Here is a 21,924-nt window from a genome sequence, read left to right as displayed (position 1 = left end):
TTCCATGTTTGCTGCGGAAGCCTGACTGTGTACATGGGAGTAGGCTATTATCCTCTAGATACTTAGATAACTGCTCACAGACTATTTTTTCCAGAACTTTTGATAGTACCGGCAGGATGCTAATCGGTCTCAGATCTTTATATCCTTCAGTCTTGCTAGATTTTGGTATCGCCTTTACCTTAGCTATTTTCCAGGCTTCTGGGTAAGCGTTTGTTACGATTGACGTGTTGATGATGTGCGTTATAACCGGCAGAGTAACGTCTAGTGTCAGGCGTATCATTTCAATTGTCGTACCGTCACGGCCACTTGCATTCGTAGTGATAGACGCAATTATTTTTGAAACTTGCTTCTCTGTGCAGCCTGTTAGGTTGAACACCTGATCAGTGATTTTTTTTTCTTCATAATAAGCCAGCATATCGTAGTCAGTGTTAGCATTACCTGGAAGATCCAAGAAAAACTGATTTATTCCGTCAGGGTTCTGTAGATGTTGCGGGATCGGAGGTTTATCAGTGTCACCTAAACTTGCCGAGCTTCGAAGATGTTTCCACATTTGTTTTGGATTCGACCTGTTTTTATTTACGTAAAACGTGAAGTACGCCGTTTTTTCGCGCTCTAAAGCTCCTGTTGTATAATTACGTAGTTCCTTGTAGTATTGCTGATGGGAGTCTTTCTTGGTCTTACGTGCTCTTTTCAAAGCATTGTCTCGTAAATGCATCATGCTTTTAATGTTGTCCGTTATCCAAGGGTGACTTTTGCAATCAACGCTAAGTTTTTTTACAGGTGCGTGTTTGTCAAATAAGGTTATTAGCAATTCGTCAAATCGGCTCACTTTACTGTCTAAGTCCGCAATCTGTTGGATTTCCTGCCAGGGCATACTTCCAAGATCTAAATTGAATTTTACCATGTCTATTTTTCCCAGAAGTCTTTTGTACATGTATTTAGGTACTTTTTTCGATTTCCCACTTTCCGCACTTGTATCGTAAATAACTGTAGTGCGCCAGGCCATTACGATATAAGGTAAATTTATTTCTTAGGTAGGCACATGCAGTACCTATATATACCTAGCTTAGCAATCCTAGTCTAGCTAGTCCACAAGTTCAAAGTGGTGAAAAATAAAGATACTACGAGTAACTTGGTACTTCTAAAAATACGTGTGATACCTCATTGGATTCGAAATAATGTCTAAAAAAATGCATTCGAGGTGTTTATTCCTACGCAAAAAAAGTTATTGACAAAAAAAGGGAAAAAACATTTTTCTTATTTCCCCAATATCTCAAAAGTAGTATTCATATTTAAGGAATCAAATTTGTTATTAAATATCGTTAATGTGAAGGATATTTCCAATAAAAAAAGTCCTTACTTGAGAACTGTGTCTCCATTCTACTCCGATACTTACTTTATATTCAACCCTGAAAATAGGTCTTCGCGGCTGGGTATGGGCCTTTTGCCTTGCGCCCAAACTGTCATCGATTGGACGAGTGATGTGCCCTGCACAATGCACCCTGCCAGTGAGCCTGGCAGCTCTCTGATTACCTACTATATTTATTTTTTTTACACTTTTCGTTCCTGAATTCAGTTTCAAATCCAAATTTCTGTTTTGTGCCGAGCATAACAGAATAGCCCACCTAATAACAACTCTGCAAATAGATCAGATACTTATATCTGTATTAGGAATCTTGCTAATACGCGCAGCGGGCGTCTACGGTAAGGTATTTAATATAAAAAGTACTTAAAGGGAATTCGCAGATGACATTTCAAATCAAGCGACAACTCTTAAAGCGTTTTTTTTATAAGTAGTTAGGAATAGCACGATGGTGGCAAACAAACCTACGGCCCGTCTGATGCTAAACTGCTACCGTAGCCTTAGCTTAGTACCTATAGGTACTAGATTTCTTAACACCGAACAGCGAAACCTCATACGATAAAGCAAAAAGTAACGATTCCGGTGTAAAGCATTTCAGTTTGAAAATTAACAATACTGGAGTCAGTTATGTAACGCTGCCATACATGACCCAAAAATTTTTTATTAAGCTATGAGCTTCATCACATCTGATATTTGAGTAATTCTAAGCATTTCTAGCCTGAAGTGGGGGGGAGGGTGGGGTACAAAGACGGCCGCCATCCGTCATCTTTAAAAAAAATCTACTCTGATCCTGGTGGGTACTAGGGCAAGTTTGGTATCATTTTCGTATAAACCAAAGACGTAGAATTCATTGCTGATATTTGTTTTTTCAATTTCATAGTAATTTTACAAGAAAAACGTAAAAAGGTGAAAAATTTGGTTGGAGATTTTTGCTACGCGGAGCCGAAACTACAAAAGATAGAAAGTTGAAATTTGCACACTAGATTACATTTATAAAGTGTACAAGAGATAAGAAGCGATTTTGAGAAATTCAACCCCTAAGGGGGTTAAAAAGGGGATGAAAGTTTGTATGGGGTTCAAGTTTTATTTTAAGCTAGGAATTTGAAACTTCGTAAAACGATATATTATTAAAATACAAGAAAACTAATTTCAGCGTTTTTGAAAATTCATCCCCTAAGGTGGTGAAAAAGGAGTTGAAAGTTTGTATGGATATCAAAAAAATTTTCGAACGCGGGACTTGAATCTTTGTATTTGGGGATATTATTAAAAGACAGGAAAAGTAATTTCAGCGTTTTGTAAAATTCATCCCCTAACAGGGTTAAAAAGGGGTTGAAAGTTTGAATCCATTAAAAATCCGAGTAGACACACATTTCTTATTGGCTCCCAGGCTTGAAATGCTTAGAATTACTCAAGGAACATATGTGATGAAGCTCATAGCTTAATAAAAAATTTTTGGGTCAACTTTATAACTGCTTCCGCTACAAGCTATCTCATCTTTGACATTATCAACGACAAGGGTGAAAACCCAGCTTAATATTACGATATTTTTTTATTAGGGTTCCGTACCCAAAGGGTAAAACGGGACCCTATTACTAAGACTTCACTGTCCGTCCGTCCGTCCGTCCGTCTGTCCGTCTGTCTGTCACCAGGCTGTATCTCACGAACCGTGATAGCTAGACAGTTGAAATTTTCACAGATGATGTATTTCTGTTGCCGCTATAACAACAAATACTAAAAACAGAATAAAATAAAGATTTAAATGGGGCTCCCATACAACAAACGTGATTTTTGACCAAAGTTAAGCAACGTCGGGAGTGGTCAGTACTTGGATGGGTGACCGTTTCTTTATTGCTTTTTTTTTTTTGCATTATGGTACGGAACCCTTCGTGCGCGAGTCCGACTCGCACTTGCCCGGTTTTCTTTATTATTCTCATGTCTCTACTACCCGCAATCCTTGGACACATGCAATATTATGATCGCGAAACCTGTGTCGCCATCTATTCAACCACGCCTGCCAATTATTATAATCAGATGTTCTATCACGTGCCTCACCACTTTACACATTTTCTCCAATAATTTTGCACTAGAACCCTAAAATAGTAGGGATAAAGTGTTAAATTGAACGATTTTCTGTTAAAGATTGCGACGGAATAAGTTGGTATTCTCATGCAATTTGTGCGGGTCTAATATACTTATTATTTGTGCTTGTTTAATAGAATTACGATTACCATACACCTGTTTATGTGTTTATGTATTTAGATCAATAATTTAATTACGAGTTAGAAGGGTATCTAGGGCTAGTATAGGTAATATTTGATATAATAAATTACACTTGATGGGATCTATATCTGAATCCCTTAAGTCTTTTCTCCTATCTTTGCATTCCCTAATATCGTTTGTCATAATGATCAGTTGTCCTAACAATAAAAACCCTAATTTTGTTTTCCCTAGTAGTGATTACTTATCCTAATGATATTAGGCATATTTTCTTGTTTGCGAGGGTCGCAGTTTTAACCTTTTTTTTTTGATGACCCAGGGGGAATCCTTATGGATCCCACTGGCCCGGGAGAAGCTCAGTGGGTATGTCCGACTTCCACGGACTAAACCCCCTGGGGTGTTCCGCCGCGCGCTTTGTTGATGGGGTTTCGGGAACTCGATTGTAGACCTCCGATACCCCGTCGGCGTTGCTCTTGCGAGCCCATCATTTGGGGCTGCTCTAGCAGCGTTCTCCGCTGAAGGCACCTCGGAGCACTTGAGGGCCTTCCAGCTCGAGCGCAGTTCTAACCCTAAACTAACCCACTTTTGTGGTAGCAAGTTCTAAAACCTAACCATTTTTCGGAACCTTACATTATGGAAAATAATCGTTATGACAATTGATCGTTAGGGCATGTGCCCATTAGGACAAATCAGTTAGGGCAAGTGACTTTAGGACAAACGTTGTTAGGGATTAGAAAGACACCCTACTTGATGTATCCATAGATCTAAGAGACTATTCGGAAAGAGAAAAGTCATGGAATGTATTGGGCATTCCACGATTCTCCTCTTTCCGCACAGACTTTAAATACATATATTTTGAAATGCAATGTGGTTATAAGTTAGGTATTTTATTTAATTAAACTTTTCTACACAAAATACAGTAATATCAAAATGGCGGACATGGACATCATATTATGTAGGTAATGGCTTTCATAACGTTCCTTTATTAGTACTTAACGTAAACAATGTTTCAATTTATTTATACATATAAATATTATTATTGCTAGCGTGAATTAAAGTGACGCACACGGAAACGATTCTGATCGAAAAGCAAAGATTGAAATATTTTTTTAAATACCTACACTAACATCCAATAAATTATCAGAAAAATACCCCTGTAATAAAAATCGATTCCAGATAGAAGAAATCTGTGCAAGTCCAAATATTGTACCTACTTTTTTATTAGGAGTCATTATATTTTATCGTTTTATGTATTTCTTCTGTCAGATCAAAGAACTTGGTTTGTTTTCATATCACGAGCAATCGAATGTTTGTCTGTTTGAATTTGGGTTTTGCGTCAATATCAAAGAAAAAACAGAACATACCTAGGTATATACCTACACATAAATATATCTCTCGCGTCGAATGATGATCCGTATTTTGGTCCCTATGCACTTCCTTCACGAAACCTTTGCTTAGGCTTAATTTAAAAAATAATCTATGCACATTTAGGACTAAATGAAAGTATTAAAATGATTCATGGCTTGCTGGGAATCAATTCCTCAAAATGCTATTATTGGATCCAATTTGATAGGTCTAAAATTCAAATTTTTTTTTTTATTATTTATCATTTTAAATCTACACTTACTAAACCAGCCCACATGAGAAAACAACTCAAAATTTTGGTCTAAGTAAGTAATTATTTTGCGACTCATGTGGATAATAATCTTCAATTTTTGACGAATAAAGAGAACTTTTGTGAGATAGTGTGGTAAAACTACATATATCATCATCATCATCATCATCATCTCAGCCATAAGACGTCCACTGCTGAACATAGGCCTGCCCCTTATGGGGGGTGAACGCCATAATCGCCACGCTTGGCAGGCGGGTTGGCGATCGCAGTCGAGTACACCGAATTTGAAGGAACGCTGCTGCTCGTCCACCGGTGGTCTTGGACGTAGTTTAAGGACATACCCGGGTCCGGGTCCGGGTCTGGGTCGGGTCGGGGGGTCGGGTAAACTACATATATATTTGTTATAATTTTATGTAAGAATATACCATGATAACTTATGTAAGTTAAGTGGCGCACGCTGAGCCCAGGTGCTAGCATATGTATGCTAGCACCTGGGCTCAGCGTGCGCCATACTTAAAAATATAATTGAACAATAACTCACACGCCTAGCCGGTAATAGTCACACGATATAATGAGTAAAGACAGCCGTGACATTATAATCCCTTTAACTAGTCTAAGATCGTGTGAAGGTTGCCTATCAGGTGACTCGATAAATGCCTAAAGTAGTGGTATATATGTGATGTGGCTTTCCATCAGAGTCCTTATGCTTAATGTGCAATTGTGCATAAGGAACCTTTCCTTCCTTCCTTATACACATGAATCATAAGGACCTTTTTCTGATGGAAAGCCACATACTATACATAGCTTGCCAATCCCATTTTTTCATTAGGAATTTGAAAATTGTATGCTCGAAGACTTGAGTCTTTATTACTCGAGTCTTATTATTATTATTTTAATGGAGATCGACTCCATTAAGAAAAAATCGTGCCTTTTTACTGACAATTTGGTGTGATATTACTCAATGGGAAAGGAAACTGGACCCCTATTCGACAAGCGACGTTTGACGTATCGTGTTGATCTCCCGTTGATGTGGGAAAAATCATAAGTTCTCGAATACGTACAATGTCAAAATTTGACATTAACAATCCACAGTTAAGGTGACAAGCAAACCAAACCGAACCACCCTTAGTTTAGAGTTGAGTTTTGGTTGTACCAAATGATATTATCCACCGTTGATGGAATCAACACTCAGTATGCAATAAAATCAACTGTTGATTTGACGTGGATGCGAAATCTGACAGTTGTACGTGTCGAATTTGGCCCCTTTCAAATGATGATTATCTATAGAAGGAAATTCCATAATTATACAATTTATTTCATCGTCGAGAGCGCTGTCTACTCGTACAATTGAGGATTATTGCCTTTACAAGAGAGTTTATTTATCGTTGAAAACCATACAAAAATAAGCCCTTTCGAAAAGACTCCTGTTGCAATTGGCTTGATCCGGTTATCATTTCCGAGCGCCTTCCACGTTAGTTTTTACTGGTTTTAATTTTTGTTTTCTTTACGTTACGTTGCAAAAAATGGCATGCGATTTTAGATGATTGCGGCCCGAGTAGAAGCAACGAATTCAATCGATAGACGCATGCGACGACGTTTGGAGTTTTGGAGAGGCCATTAAGGAACAGTTTGCCAAATATTTTGTTAGACAGTAACAATTCTATAGGTAATTGTAATATCTATAAACACACGTAGTTTTATGTGTTTACGTCAAAGATGTTTTGAGTTATAGAAGGGTCAAAAGTGGCACCAAGTGGTTCGTGTAATATTACACTCGGCGCTGGCTAGCCAGTTCCTTTGCTTGAACTTGGCTTGACACGCTGCCGCGTGTCTAGATTCCGAGTTTATGATGCCATCAAGCTTGATGATCAATCTGGTGAATTGATGATCTTATGAGTTATAACAAAGTTCCTGTAAAGCCCGCTCCACACTCGTGCGCGAATCGCGGCGCGAAGCGAACATGAGTGTGGAGTCGATTACACAGATCTGCTGGATAAAAATCGAAATTTGCGAAATCGGCTCCACACTCGTATTCGATGATGCTCGTGCCTCTTTCTTTTCGATTTCGTCGACGGCTCAAATTGTTACTCACGCGTCTTCTTGCCCTCGCTCATATAACTGCTGCATATAGTCAGACCGTAAAAAGCCTGCAGCGATTTTGATAGCCCAACCAGTGCAAGTGTCATTTTAAACGTCAAACTTCTATGACTTTGTTCGGTGCGACTTTAAAGTATTATTTATTAGTAATCATTGTAAAATAAAAAAGTCAAGAAGGTTAAATCGGTTGCATGACTTCATTTCGGCCTATTAAGCCTCGACCACACGATCACACGATGTTCCGCAGCGTCATCGTCACGCTGACTGGACTCGAGTGAAGGTCGTGTAATCACCTAAAATGTTACATAAATACACATCGAGTTTATACTTAGGTACATGTACAATACTGGCCAATAAAATAACTGTGTAACGTTTATTCTTAAGATCGAGAAAAATCTGTACAAAAAGTACGCAAAACATGGAAAATGCTACTAAGTAAAAGATGAGCCTGATGATAACTATAGGTATTTAGGTACCAATTCCGTAAACTATAATAGAAAACCCAAAGAAAAGTGCTCGTTGTAATTTTCTTTGAAATAAACGTTTACTCGTAATTGCAAACTAAAGTTAAATGAGTCCAAACTTTGCTATTTTGATGGTTTAAATCCGTACGGTTGCCAGCATAATACCGTTCTTCCGGCCAGTAATAATTGGTATTTAATTCAATTTTAAAAACAGTAAATTTAATTTCACATCATAGTAAAAAAAAGTAGATTATCACAGATATTATTCATTAGAAAAGCCACTTAAAACAATTTTCATACTAATTAAGATCGCAGATATAGTTATCGAAAGTGTAAAAACTTTACGCGCCAATTCTTCCGGCAAAACAAAACGATTGTCGATGGTTCTTGTCAGTCTCATATCGCTACCGTGGCGCAAGCACGCGAAGAAGTGTTTTTTAATCCAAATTTTAAGTCGCGTTTTAAAACGCATTCGCATGAAACGGAACGTCTTCGTCATTCGAAATTAAAAAAAAGTGTTTTAAAAGTTTTTGTATTTTTAAAAGTGTTGATGATACGAGTACATATAATACTTTGTTTCTAATTGGATGTTACAAACAGGTAAATTAAATGTTGCTGTATAGATAATAGTTTATTATTATTTGGTGTTATTAGGTTAATGAATATGTAGGTTTGTGATAATCCGTGGCATCTAGAATCTTAAAGAAACTAGAGCGAATCTATTATCCATCGATTGTCTGTTCGTAGAAATAGTAATCGTGTTGACGTTAGAATTTCTTACAGTTTTATTATTAATTAACGTTTGATCCTACTATTATTTTATCCACTATCAGTTAGGTATCCTAAAGTTTTTATTTACTTTACAATAAAACCAAACTACTATTTGATCACATACTTATTGCTCTACAATTAACATTGAGAACGATTCTTTGTGAAAAATATAGATTTTTTGCTGATGACTATCGGCTCGATTCGGAAAATGAATTAGATTTCTACTAGACTTCAACAAGTTACGATATGGATAATTTAAAGATATTTGTAAGATAGATATGTCAAATTTGACGTTTCCGCGATTCTGGAGGTCCTCTTGAACGATTTCGACAAGTTATGATATGACTTAGATATCCAAGTCACATCTAGTCGATATCTAATGTAGATCTAGTTGATCTCTAAATCGTCTCTAGATCTTGTGATTATCTCGAAATCCGAATAGGCCTGTATGCGTTGTTCTAAAATACGAGTCCATACTTGAAGTCGCGCGAGAACGTAACTCGTGCTAGCAGGTCAGATCTGTAGTTGTAAATACGCCGTTTACACTTTGGGCAGGGCAGGGCATATGTAAACTGCTTTCTGTTCATGCAGCTGCACACGCCGCTGACCGAAGTTGCCATTCGAGGCAGATTTTGTACCGGCAGCACCAGAAGCAGGCCTATAACCGCGAAAATCGAAATTCGCAAATTGCGGGCATTTTTCATTGGAGTAAAAGAGAAAGATCTCTGCAATTTGCGAATTTCGGTTTTCGCGGTAGCCCCTCAGAGGCAGGAGTAGTGAGAGATCCTTACACGTATCTTATGTCATACCGCGGCATTATGCCGCCAAAATGTTACTGTTATCGTGATCGTGTCGGTAGTAGCCTGACATCAGGACCTTAACTAGGTATAGTCACATCAATAAAAGTCTGCAGCGAATTTGATAGCCCACGCAGTGTAAGTGTTATTAATACGTCGAAGTTTGACGTTTAATATGACACTTGCACTGCGTGGGCTATAAAAATCGCTGCAGACTTTTTACGGTCTAACTATAATAAACTGAAATAGATGTCATATACTAAAAAAAAGTAACCAAGCCCTCCAAAAACCCTAACCCACCCTTAATTAGATAGTTCTAAATTCGATTTCTCAATATTATCAATCGCTGGATTGTAATATTAATCCAGAAATAAGTGACAATCGACATTCCTTTAATAATTGCCCAAAGAGTAGTGTTTCTTTCAGATCCATACAGGGTGGAGACTCCTTTAAGTAAAATGAGCCAGCTTAAGGATTTAAGGTAGTTTCCCTCCAGGGCCCGACTTATCTTTCCACCCTGTATACCAATAGAATTGAAGCTCTACTCTAAAGGGATTGGATAAACATAATGTGCGGATATTGTAAATATATCTGTACACTGGCATAAGTATGCTGTACGCGGAAGAACGGCCGGCACCTTTCACCAGCTTTCCGTATCTTTTGAAATCGGCGCGAGCGTTAAAACAAAACATTACAGTCTGAAGCTATTGAACTGTTCCGATTTATATGCAGGTATAGCTTAAAATTCAATTAATAACTTCCTATTTTTATGGTGGTGGCTATCAGCTGTACTAAACATAAGAGGTACCTACCGTAGGTATATACCTACTCGAGGTATGTACGGTCATTTCATTTGAATTATGTCAAAAAGCAGCCCAATAAGACTAATGTCTCCAGGAAAAATAATGTATGGTATAGGTACCTACTTAACTAAAATAATATTATATATTTAGTTTACATTATATTATGCTTATGACGCTGCAATGCCACAAACAATATAATTATATAAAGTGACATATGAAACAGAGTTAAACATAACAGACATAATAAGAAATGAAAATGCTTTAACTTTTGTTATTTTTGCAGTTCATAACTAGCTCCATGCAATATTGCTAATTGTTTACGAAATACATAAAATCCACTGCGAGATATCATGAACACATTGCGCATTTTGTGTCCAAACTCATATTCATGTCGTGACCATAATTGACTTAATTTTGTTAAAAAAAAAACATAAAAAAAAATTCTACACAATTTAAGGATGATTCACGCTAGACCGGGCTGTGCCCGGGCCGTGGCGTCCGACATGTCATTTTCTATGACGGTTGATTGGTAATAACGTGGTGCTTTCAATAGAAAACGAAGCTCCGGAAGCTCCGGCCCGACAACGGCCCGGTCTAACGTGAGTCATCCTATAATTTTATTAATTTAATTAGGCGATCAGTAAAAAAGTGCCTATAGTTGACACTGATTACGTCTCCACTGTCACTCCACATACCTACTTACATCCACATCACATGTGACAAGTCATTGAATGATGAAGGTGATATCGCTGGAGGCAATTAATCAGGACCATTTAGCGTCGCCCGCGCAGCGATGATCGATCGCGTGCGCATGTGACGCTAGCGCATGTCACATGACGAGGAAACGACTGTAGGTACAGTCGACGTCAAAGATATGTGGTCACTTTTGCACCTTACTCCTTTGTAATAAAGCGGAGAATGTAAACATATTTTTGACGTTCCTGTTGAACGGTTTATTCTCGAATGTTTTGACGTATCGAAAAGGTTTGGATGCTAGCGCGCTGGTAACTCTAATGTTGGTTTGTAATGTAATTTTAAGTTGTGAATCGAGTCGGTTTTCGAGATATTTTTTTGGAACTGGACTCATTATTATAAATTTTTCATCAATTTTAAAGGTCTGTAAGGGTTGTATTAAGGTGTTTTAAGGGGTAAGGTTAAGGTAAAGGTTAAAAGTGGTAGAATTTATTGGATCCCATACATTTCATTTTCTTTTTCCGCACAAACTCTACAAGAGTCAACAGCCATCAGGCTTGAAAGGAGAGTTTTTCTCAAGGCATGATATAAACAATCCGTCAGTGACGTCACACAGGTGATTACCAGCACGAATGTCATGTCACGTCCGCAAATTGATTGAAATGTGTCAATTACACATCATTATATTAAATGAGGTAATTATAGAATAGACAGAAAGAAACCCTAATTAAATAACATAATGATGTCATTGGTATATTATAATTATAACACGAATTAAAATTTGCCTACTCCAGAGCACACAGTCTCTGAGGCCGAAATCAGTCACGAGCATGATCATCATCATCATTATATTGCTGGAGAAAAGCTGGTGAAACGGCTCTTCCAAAATGTTAGCAAATTAGGTCTGCGTGAGACCAATTTGCCCTTACAAACCAACCGACCAACCTGTGCATCTCGTGCGTACTTTTAGACCAGCGGTGGAACAAAAATGGGTTTTGATAACATTAAAGTTTTTTCTTTTTTGATATGTTATTGTAAGCATGTTAAATAACATTCATGTAAAAAGTTAGAAAATTTTAGGTGGAGCGTTCGGCCATATTTAAATTTTCAATTTTTGCTAAATTACTATGTAAATATAAAATTAAAGTTACAAAAAACTTTAACATATTCAATAACACTTTAATTTATTCACAATATTCGGTTTTTAGAAATCTGGAACAGCTGCTTTCTGGTGAACGTAAAAACAGGAATTATTATGTAAATACAGAATTAGAGTAGCTGATATTGCAAAATTACGATATTATCTATCAACTTAGTATACATGTAAAAAGTTAGAAATGTAGACAATGTGCTTGTCTAGATATTGATTTCTCGTTAAGCAGTATAGCCAATATTGAATTAAAGTTTGTAGAGTTAATATTACACGGTCATAATAAAGATCTTACTTCTCACACAAAAGATTAGAAATATAAAATCACGGCGACACTAAATACTGATACGTAAGTATGCATTCTGAGCTTATATTAAGTTACATTTCAAACGCGCGGCGTTTGCGCGCGCCGCGCTGTGCGCCGTGGCAGGAGGCAGCGATCGACGGTCGCGGGCTAGCGGTTAGCGCGGTGCCCTTAAAAATACGCAAAGCGTTTATAAAATTATTATCAATGGTAAATAGTTATTTTACACAGTACACTAATGGAAACTTACCTTCCCTTATTTATTTCTATATGTACTAGGGATTGCCCGCGGTTTCGTTTACGTAGAATTCGTTATCGTGTTAAGTATAGAAATAATAGATACATTTGAAAATTATTTTAGGTGCATTGTCATACAGATAACTACCCTTGTTAAAGTATTCTTCAAATTCAATACACAGGTGTCATTTCAATATAATTTTGCGTAATTTGGCGCTTTTAGGTTATAAATAAATGACTAGCGACATATATTTTTTAAGAGCGATCATCTCCGATAATATTTACTTTATCATAAAATCAATTTCAAACTGATGTTATTCAATATTTATCATTTTAAAGTCAATATTACCAACCAACTGATCCAATTTACCTACGGTAACAACTCAAAATTTGCATCAAATTAAATGCCACTTTTCTTATCCGTTACGAACAATCAAGAGGGCCTTTACGAGCTGATGTAGTGAAAATTTTATTTAACCTTCGTCCCTTAAAACCTTCACTACGCTCAAGGTTCAACTTTACGAACCACTCGCTACGCTCGTGGTTCAATTTTAGAATGTTTGAATTTGTGAATGTGCTTCCTGCCTCGCACAGCCAAACTGTGGAATGAACTGTCCGATACGACCTTCAAACCTTCAAAGACCCCCATCTTAAAGGTCGGCAACGCGCTTGCAACCCTTCTGGTGTTGCGGGTGTCCATGAGCGGCGGTAATCGCTAACCACCAGATGATCCGTCTGCTCGTTTGCCTCCTATTTAATAAAAAAAAATGTTTCGCTTGTTTGGGTATCAATATTAGCACGAGCGGTTAATCAACAACTTTTCCCCTTGTAAAACAAATAAATAAGGTAGGTGAGGTGCAGGCATATGAGGCCCGGCGGGTAACAAGGCCCAGCATTCAAAAATAGCAGTTGCTCCCTATTATTCCCAATTATTCTGAATTTGTACTTGTTGCTAAGAAGGCCCACTGTCAGTGCAGGTAAAAAGGTCTAGTCCCGGGCCTTATTGAACGTATGAGATGAAATATTAGATTAAAATATTTTAAGATAATTTTCAATATTTTTAATCTCTAATTAATAAGGTCGATTTGAAGAAACTTCTATGAAATTATGACTTATAAATAACACTTGCACTGCGTGGGCTGTCAAAATTGCTGCAGACTTTTCTTGGTCTAACTCTAATAATTTTTCACTTGCTTTATTGACCTAAAGACGTTTTAAAGAATCAAAAAGTCTAATAACATTGAGGCACTTATACTTTTTAAAGGCAGTAACTAATTACAAGTGACTTTTTTTTGTTAATACATAGGTAGGTATTTACGATCATCATCATATATTTAAGAGTATGACTCTTGTCGGTGGAGCAATTTCCATGTTTGGCGGTCCTCCGCCTTCTCTTTGACAGCCCGATACGACACGACGTTGATCTTTTCCTTTATTTGATCCATGTACGCTCTCCTTGGTCTTCCCCTCTTCCTGTTTGCTTCAACTTTCCCTTCTATGATATTTTTGATAAATTCGTCGTGTCGTATCAGGTGCCCAAGCATCCTTCCTCTTCTATTGTCTATAGTTCTTAACAAACTCCTCCTCTCTCCTACTACATAGGCCACACTGAATGTTTTGCACTACTGGCCACTGGTAAATATTTAAATTATGAATTGTATATTTAAAAAAAATACAGGCTTTTGATTATGGAATGTGACAAATGTTGGCGACAAATCGATCGTCTTTTGTTTTTAATGGCTTGTCAAAGTAAGTCAGTGCGTTGAACGTGGCTTTAACGCGAAAATATTTTTAGAGCTATGATTTTGTTATGATTTTAAAAGTTCGCTTACTCCGCAAGAGTGTAGTGCTTGCCTTCAAAATGCTTTTGGGATTGAAGCACCACATCTGAGCATCGTGAGGCGTTGGTATGGTGAATTTAGTAGAGACAGTATTATTCTAGATAATGATTTTCGTGAAGGTCGACCGTCCACGGCGATCATTCAAGGAAACGTGGCTACTGTGAGACGACTCATTGAAGAAAACCCACGAATCACCTATGACGAAATTTGAGGACAATTAGGGATAGGTATGAGACAAATACAAAAGATTTTACAAGAATATTTAAAAGTCGGGAAGCCTTGTTGTCTTTGGATTCTTCACGAATTAACTTCAGTCCAAAAACAGGTACTTTTTGACTGGTGCCGAGAAATGCTGCGTAAGTATAAGCAAGAAAGTTCAAATGCTGTATATAACATCGTTAGAGGAGATGAAACCTGGATTTACTGCTACGATCCGGAAAAAAGGCATTAGTCCAGTCAATGGGTCTTTCGAAGGTGACAGGAGGCCCATAGAAGTTCAACAAGCCAAAAGCGTTGCCAAACATTTTGATCGTCTGTTTTTTTTAAACGCGACTTTTTTGTACCGTACTTTTAAATAATAAAAGAACGTTAAATACTGAGTAGTACACTACCATTTGTGTGCCCGCAGTCATTGAAAAAGACCGCGAGAGACGACCGAGAAGCCGCATCCTCCTGCGTCATAATAATGCGTCCACCGATACCGCAATAAAGGCAAAAACATTTTTTAATTACGAAAACGTGGAAAATGTCTCTTATACGGATTATAATCCAGACATTGCACCCTGTGACTTCTATCTATTTCCCAAAATTAAGGATTTAATTTGGGGTTTGACATTTAAGACCCCGGATAAGGCAGTTACTACGTTTCATCACCACGTCGAAAACATGCAGTCAAGTGATTGGGCCTCATGCTTCCAAAAATGGTCCGAGCGAGTGAATATGTGCATAGAATGTAAAGGGAAACATTTTGAGAAGCAATAAATGTATTATTATGGTTATAAATGATTTTATTCAAAAGTTACGCAAAACTTTCAGTGTGGCCCTCGTATGCGTAAAACCTCTTCGTTAGTTTTCTTTTCTTTTACGATAGAATTGCGAAAAATAGATATTATGCAACGAGTGACGAATTTTGAAACACGGTCAAAGGGAGTGTTTTAACGTGCTTATTATAGCACCGGTCGTAATGTAGCACCAGATGTACTGTAAAAATTATGTTAAAAGATAATACTTACTGTTACGAATAAATATTTATACTGTAAAAAAATATCCCACCAAACACATTTTCATGTAAATTTTGTTGCTAAGACGAAACCATAAGACTCGCACTGTCAAAAAGTTGTCAGATCTCTTGTCGAGCCAAGCTTCAAACTCTACAAGCCCTAACTTCACTAACTCTACACCTTAGTCAAAATATGTGGCTTGGCTGTTTCGCTACTTTCGCTACCGCCACATGGGCATAAGGTGAAAAATTTATTAAATTCATTATTTTTAGGGTTCCGTACCTCAAAAGGAAAAATACTGAACCCTTATAGGATCACTCGTGTGTCTGGCTGTCCGTCTGTCACAGCCTATTTGCTCCGCAACTACTGCACCAATAAGTTGAAATTTGGTATACACATGTAAGTCTATAGCCCAAGGACATACATGTAAAGTAAATAATAGAAATTCAAATAAAGGGGTCACTTTTGAGATGAATGATAAATAGAATAAAAAAAAAACTATATCTTGTTATAATTAATATAAGAGAATTAGAATATGAATTAATATAAGAGAATTTTGTTAGAATTTTAATTAGTATAAGATAGATATGTATATTGTCATGTTATTTTCTCGAACTCCCCATCGGCATACAAACCTCCTCAAGGTTTTGCCCACGATGGGTCTTGTAATAATAATGTACTTTATTTAGCTTATTGTTCAATAAATTAAAAAATATATATATATATATATATCAAACGAAGGGGCTCATTGTAAGAATCTCAGATATATTTTTTCATAATTTTAAAATAAATAGTTTAGAAGTTATTTAAGAAAATACGCAAAAAATGACCATTCCCCCCCCCCCTTATCTCCGAAACTACTGGGTCTAAAATTATGAAAAAAATACACATATTAGCTCTCTTCCTATAGATGACAGGAAAACCTATTAGAAATGTGCAGTCAAGCGTGAGTCGGACTTAAGTACCTAGTTTTCCGATACCTACGGGTTTTTTAAAGACATTTTATTCACTTTTCTCTAAAAAAAATATATTGTTAAAAATTGTGTAATGTACAGAACCCTTGGAACGCGAGTGCGACTCGCATTTGGGCGGTTTTTGTATTATACTTACATACAATAGTTCTTGTAGAAACGAAACGGCCAAGCCACACACTTTTGGTGTAGAGCTAGTAAAGTTAGAGGGCTTGTAGAGTTAGAAGCTTGGCAAGAGATCTGATAACTTTTTGACAGTGCGAGCCTTATGGTTTCGTTTGGGCAACATTTTACATCAAAATGTTTTTGATGGGATTTCACTACTTTTTGTAAGTTGTTTATGACAATCTTCCATCCCCTAATTTAAAGGGTTGGGGGTGATTTACTATTAAAAATCCTGAAATAAGTATCTGGGGGCATCTGTTACACAATGTACTTCTTACTGATTCCCCATATAAACCCTTCACCCCGTAAGGGTAAACTTTGGGGTTGAAATCTGCCTTCACCCCGTAAGGGTAAACTTTGAGGTTGAAATCTATTCTATATCCTTCCCCATAACAATACCTATCTACATACCAAATTTCAACTAAATCGGTTCAGCGATTATTGATTTCCCATACAAAATTAAACCCCATCTTCATCCCCTTAGGGATATTTTTTTTTTTTAATTTATTTGTTGTTTGTGTACTAAAACTATCTTACATACCAAATTTCAGCTTCTTAGAGGACTTCAGGAAGTACTCGGTATTGATGATCATCAAGTGAGTGAGTCAGTGACGAAATCGAAGTTTTTAGATATGAATAAAATCTAAAGTATAAGAGCTATGCAATTGATATGCTTAATAAGTCCGAGAACTTTGTTTATCTGGTATAATCCAACCCCAAGTTATGAGGGTTCCAAAAAACGACAAAGCGCTTCGAGAAAAGGTAGATAGTGCCCTTGCGCTTTTCTCGTCTTGGCGGGGGCACTGCCGTGCCCCCAGATGTTAAAAGATGAGACTACTGTAACTAATAAAGATTTATGTTTAGTTACCTACTATTTTCGCGTAAACTAGACAATTTTTATATCTTTAGTTATTAAGACCCAAAATAATTATTTTCACTTATTATAAATAAATCCTCCTGTTATGAAGTATCAAATATTGTTATTTGTATATGTCTAACTCTTAAGTTAAAAACAATAAAATCTGTTATTACCTACTGTCAAAATGATTATTTTTTGCGGGATTAAGTAATACACAGGTAGTGTTCAATAAGGCCCATAATAGGACTTTTATAAAAGGTATATTTTCCAAGAGTATCGTAATATTTTTATAACTATTTTGGTATAATGAAGAAACTTAAATAAATGAGAAACCTATTTGAGTGAGTTTCTCATACTTCATATCCTGTTTATTAAAAAAAAAACATTTTAATTTAAGGTGGGCTGTATATAGGCATATACGGCCCACACGTAATATACAATAAGGTAAGTGAGGCCACTTACCTTATTGTATATTCAGGATGTATACCGTGTAATATTGATCAGTTGGTTTATAATATGATATTGACGTTGAATAGGACAGGACATGACAATAGGAACCAGAAATAGGTATAGTTGGTCAAACCAATTTGTCAGTAAATAAAAACGAAAAACTATATTCATCCTTTTCTTTTGAGTGCTAGTACTAGTGTAAGTCAAAGATAGTATGATGATTCTCCCTGTCTATGTTTGAAATGAGACAGTCCTTTGACAAACTATGTATAGTAAAAAATAGTTGTGAATATCTTGTACATTTTTATTACAATATTAGTCAAGATAATGAAATATAGCTGGTCAAGCAAATCTTGTCACTAAAAAAAGGCGCGAAATTCAAATTTTCTATGGAACGATATCCCTTCGCGCCTACATTTTTCAAATTTGCCGCCTCTTTCTACTGACAAGATCTGATTGACCAGCTGTAGGTATTTTTACTTAATAAGATATTTTAATTTCACGTAATGTCCGATGCTAATTTATATAGTTATGTGCACGGTAAACAAACAAATGAATGATAAGAAAAGACAGACAGTGTTACTGAGCGGGAGGTGGGGCGAGGGGCGAGGTATAGGTAGGCTATGATAGGCTCTCGACCGCCGCGCCGGCGACTGACGGACCAGCGCGGCGTATGTATGAATTTCGCGCCTTTTTAACTAGATTTTACTATTACAATGCAAGCTACACACAGAAATTTCTTACTTTCCATAATATGGCTGCGTATATTATTTTATAGTAATAGACTTATTTTTACAGACTCTAATTCAATATTAGATCTTATAGGACAAAAAACGTATATTAATTCTAAAGCATATATCTTATTCTTCTAGCTTTTTAGCTTGCCTATTAACTTATAAATTTAGATATGTTGTTGTGGATTTATTAAACTTTAATTCAATATCGACAAAATAATAAGCTAATTGTAGTTTGACAAAGAAGCACGTTAAAAAAATTTCTAATAATTTTACATTATAAAGCGTCATACATATTATAAACAATGGAACTTAAACATTGCACTTTAATTCAATATTAAAAAATCATTACTAAAAATATATAAATACCTAATTTATATCTAACGCTCGTTCTAACTTTTCATCATATATAGCATATATGCTTAAAAATATGTCCTATATCAGATAAGTATCACTTTTTCAACTTTAGAATTATCAAAACTTTTAGTGCAAAAATCCGGTCCCACTATTGAGCTATTTTAGCTGCGAGCAAAAATAGATTTTTGAAGTTTAAGTAAACGCCGCTCCAGTTAGAATGAGGAAGCGTTTGTAGGATTTGATTATTATTAACTACATACGTTGTTGAATTAATGTTCAGTAGAAATTACCATTAAAAAGGCTCAAGTCTTATTGTTCAAAATAAAATTGTGTTTTAGCAGATAGAGCTACGATGACACATATTCATAAAAAAAATATTTGCTTATATTTAATACAGAATTTCTCTCTCTCTCTCTTTCCCTTCTCTCTATATTAGAGATATTTTGTATTTATTCCTAGCCATGATTAATACTGACAAGTCAGGGTTTTTGAAGAGCCATGTTTGCGGAAGGTAAACGTATCGTCCATCATTACAATCACCATATTATCCCATTCCGTTATTACTTGATTGGCTACTTAATCTTGACAACAATGTAATCTCTATCGCCGTGGATACTGTTTGCGGAAACAACTTCCATTTCGTCTGCTAATACAGAGAATTTTTAAGTTTCATGAACTTATTATTGGAATGTTTGGAATAAGCGAATGAGAGTCATCATTAACAATAGGTACCTCAAAATAGTCCTAAAAGCTAAAATTATAAAATGCCAGATCGGTTTCCAAACATTTAAATAGCATTAACATAAAAATACTGTGTATATTGAGCTAAACTAAAATGATTACAAGTCATCTTTGCTACAAGTAAGTGTTCTTGCAGTCTGGCGTTATACCTTCCCAACACTGTTTAACATCTACATACGTAATATAAATCATATGTGCTTCATGAATAGGCATCATACGGCGATCTGGTTCTCATTGTGATGCAAATGTGACCTTCCGCTCAGTCATATGACACACTGCTCCCAAAATACTTTCCACAATGACATTTACACTCACTTGGATTAACAAGTACATCGAAAAGTATCTAGACTTTGTTTTGAGATTATTGTCATACATTTTGTGAGTTCTTAATATGTACAGTCAGCCAATTTGGCTTAGGGAGCGAGGAGGAGAAAATGATCGGATACTAGCTATAGCTTTATTTTTTAGCGCATGTAATTATTGAGGTATTTTAGGTTATTTTGACCACCATGTTTAGCTTCTTCTGTTGCTTGTCGAATTATTTGTGTAAATATCAAATCATATAAGAACAAAGCAACAGGCCCATGAAAATTTTACTGTCAAGGTTTGAGATAAGTTTTTTTAAACAAACTTTCCGATAACAATACATCACCGGTAGTAAACCTTGTGGTTTACGCGTTAGCTATAAAACAATCATTTTACATCATTTTTATGACCTATTATTAGACATAAATCTTACATTGTTTAACATATCCTAATAGCCCTATAAGTTGGAAATCATTAAAATAATACACTGTATAAATGTATTTATATATTATACATAGATACTGTAGATAGATACACAATGTCTACCAAGGCCAGAATATAGATGAGTTTTTTCTAGAGCTAATGTAAATAACCAATTAAGATAAACTACAAGTGAACCATTTACGTTTATGAGAACTAACTCTGATATCTGTATCGCACATTAACCTAGTTTAGTATTAATACCATAAACGATACCAATTAAATGCATTTGGTTCGTAATTGCTTACGGCTAGGTTTTTAATGTGCCCGGATGATTATATCGAACTAAGTTGACGTTCATTAAAGAGGGCTTTACTTAACATATATGCAACCGATAGTAAGTAAGTATGTATTAAGTAACACTTTATTGTACAGAAGATAGGAAGACAGGTACATCAGAAAGAATATAAATAAATGGTTCAAGGGCGAACTTATCCCTAAAATATTTTGACAGAAAATGGTTAATTTACCAAATGTTCCCAAAGTATGCAGGTGATTTGTCGATGAAATTCTTCAGACTAATAGTTGTCCAAAACACATGATAAAAAAATTCGTGTTGCTAGATTTCGTCATGCTGAAGTTGGGCTTTTCTAGGTTCCACTTCCACTGCATGCTTTTTTGACTAAGAAATTAGGTTTAACACTTCATAAAAAGCTATTCAATTAATAATGACGAGGTTAAAAGTATTAACTAATGGGACGGGTATTAGTAATACACGTTAAATGTGTTATTAATCTGTAGTACCGAAGTTAAGCTTATTAAAATTTATATATATGTGTGTGCAACTTTGAAAGTCAACCTCTAACGACAAAGCTTAGTTAACAAGATCAAAATAATTACAGAAAAGCGACGGGAACTAACAAGTTAATCACTCTTATTTAACTATTAACATATCGAAATAAGATACAAGATCATGCTTAGAATTATAATTTTACCATAAGTGGATATGCTGTGCTCTTGATAAAAACATATGAGGAATATAAGAAAGAATTGTAAACTCAATTCCGTTGAGTTATGAATTAAATTGAAACAAATTATATTAAGGAGTTAAGCAAAATGTAAAAAGTGCATATGTAAATAGATTAATAGACATGTCAGTATGTGTCGAGATATATATTTTAATGTAGTTTGAAGTAAACCTTTAATATCCGGTGCAAAGCTGGAAATTGGACATGTCAATAAGAAAGGCCAGAGCACACCGGCTTCGTGTGCGTAGACGTCCACGCACATGTCACGCCAGCAGTGTGCCGTATCTCATAGGGATCTGTATATTACAACGCGCACTTGAA

The 21,924-nt window shown here is 36.0% G+C and overlaps 1 protein-coding gene across 1 annotated transcript in view; it reads left to right on the top strand.

Moving 5' to 3' along the window:
* Positions 1 to 8,120: 8,120 nt before the first annotated feature.
* LOC134678645 (uncharacterized) overlaps positions 8,121 to 21,924 on the top strand; it is a 45,570-nt gene continuing 31,766 nt past the window's right edge. The window contains exon 1 of the mRNA XM_063537300.1: positions 8,121 to 8,356. The gene's annotated coding sequence lies outside the window, so the exon portion shown is untranslated. The remainder of the gene's footprint in view (positions 8,357 to 21,924) is intronic.

This window comes from Cydia fagiglandana, chromosome 2 (genome assembly GCF_963556715.1).
Source record: "Cydia fagiglandana chromosome 2, ilCydFagi1.1, whole genome shotgun sequence".
Lineage (NCBI taxonomy): Eukaryota > Metazoa > Arthropoda > Insecta > Lepidoptera > Tortricidae > Cydia > Cydia fagiglandana.
This window is presented reverse-complemented; position numbering and strand designations above follow the sequence as displayed.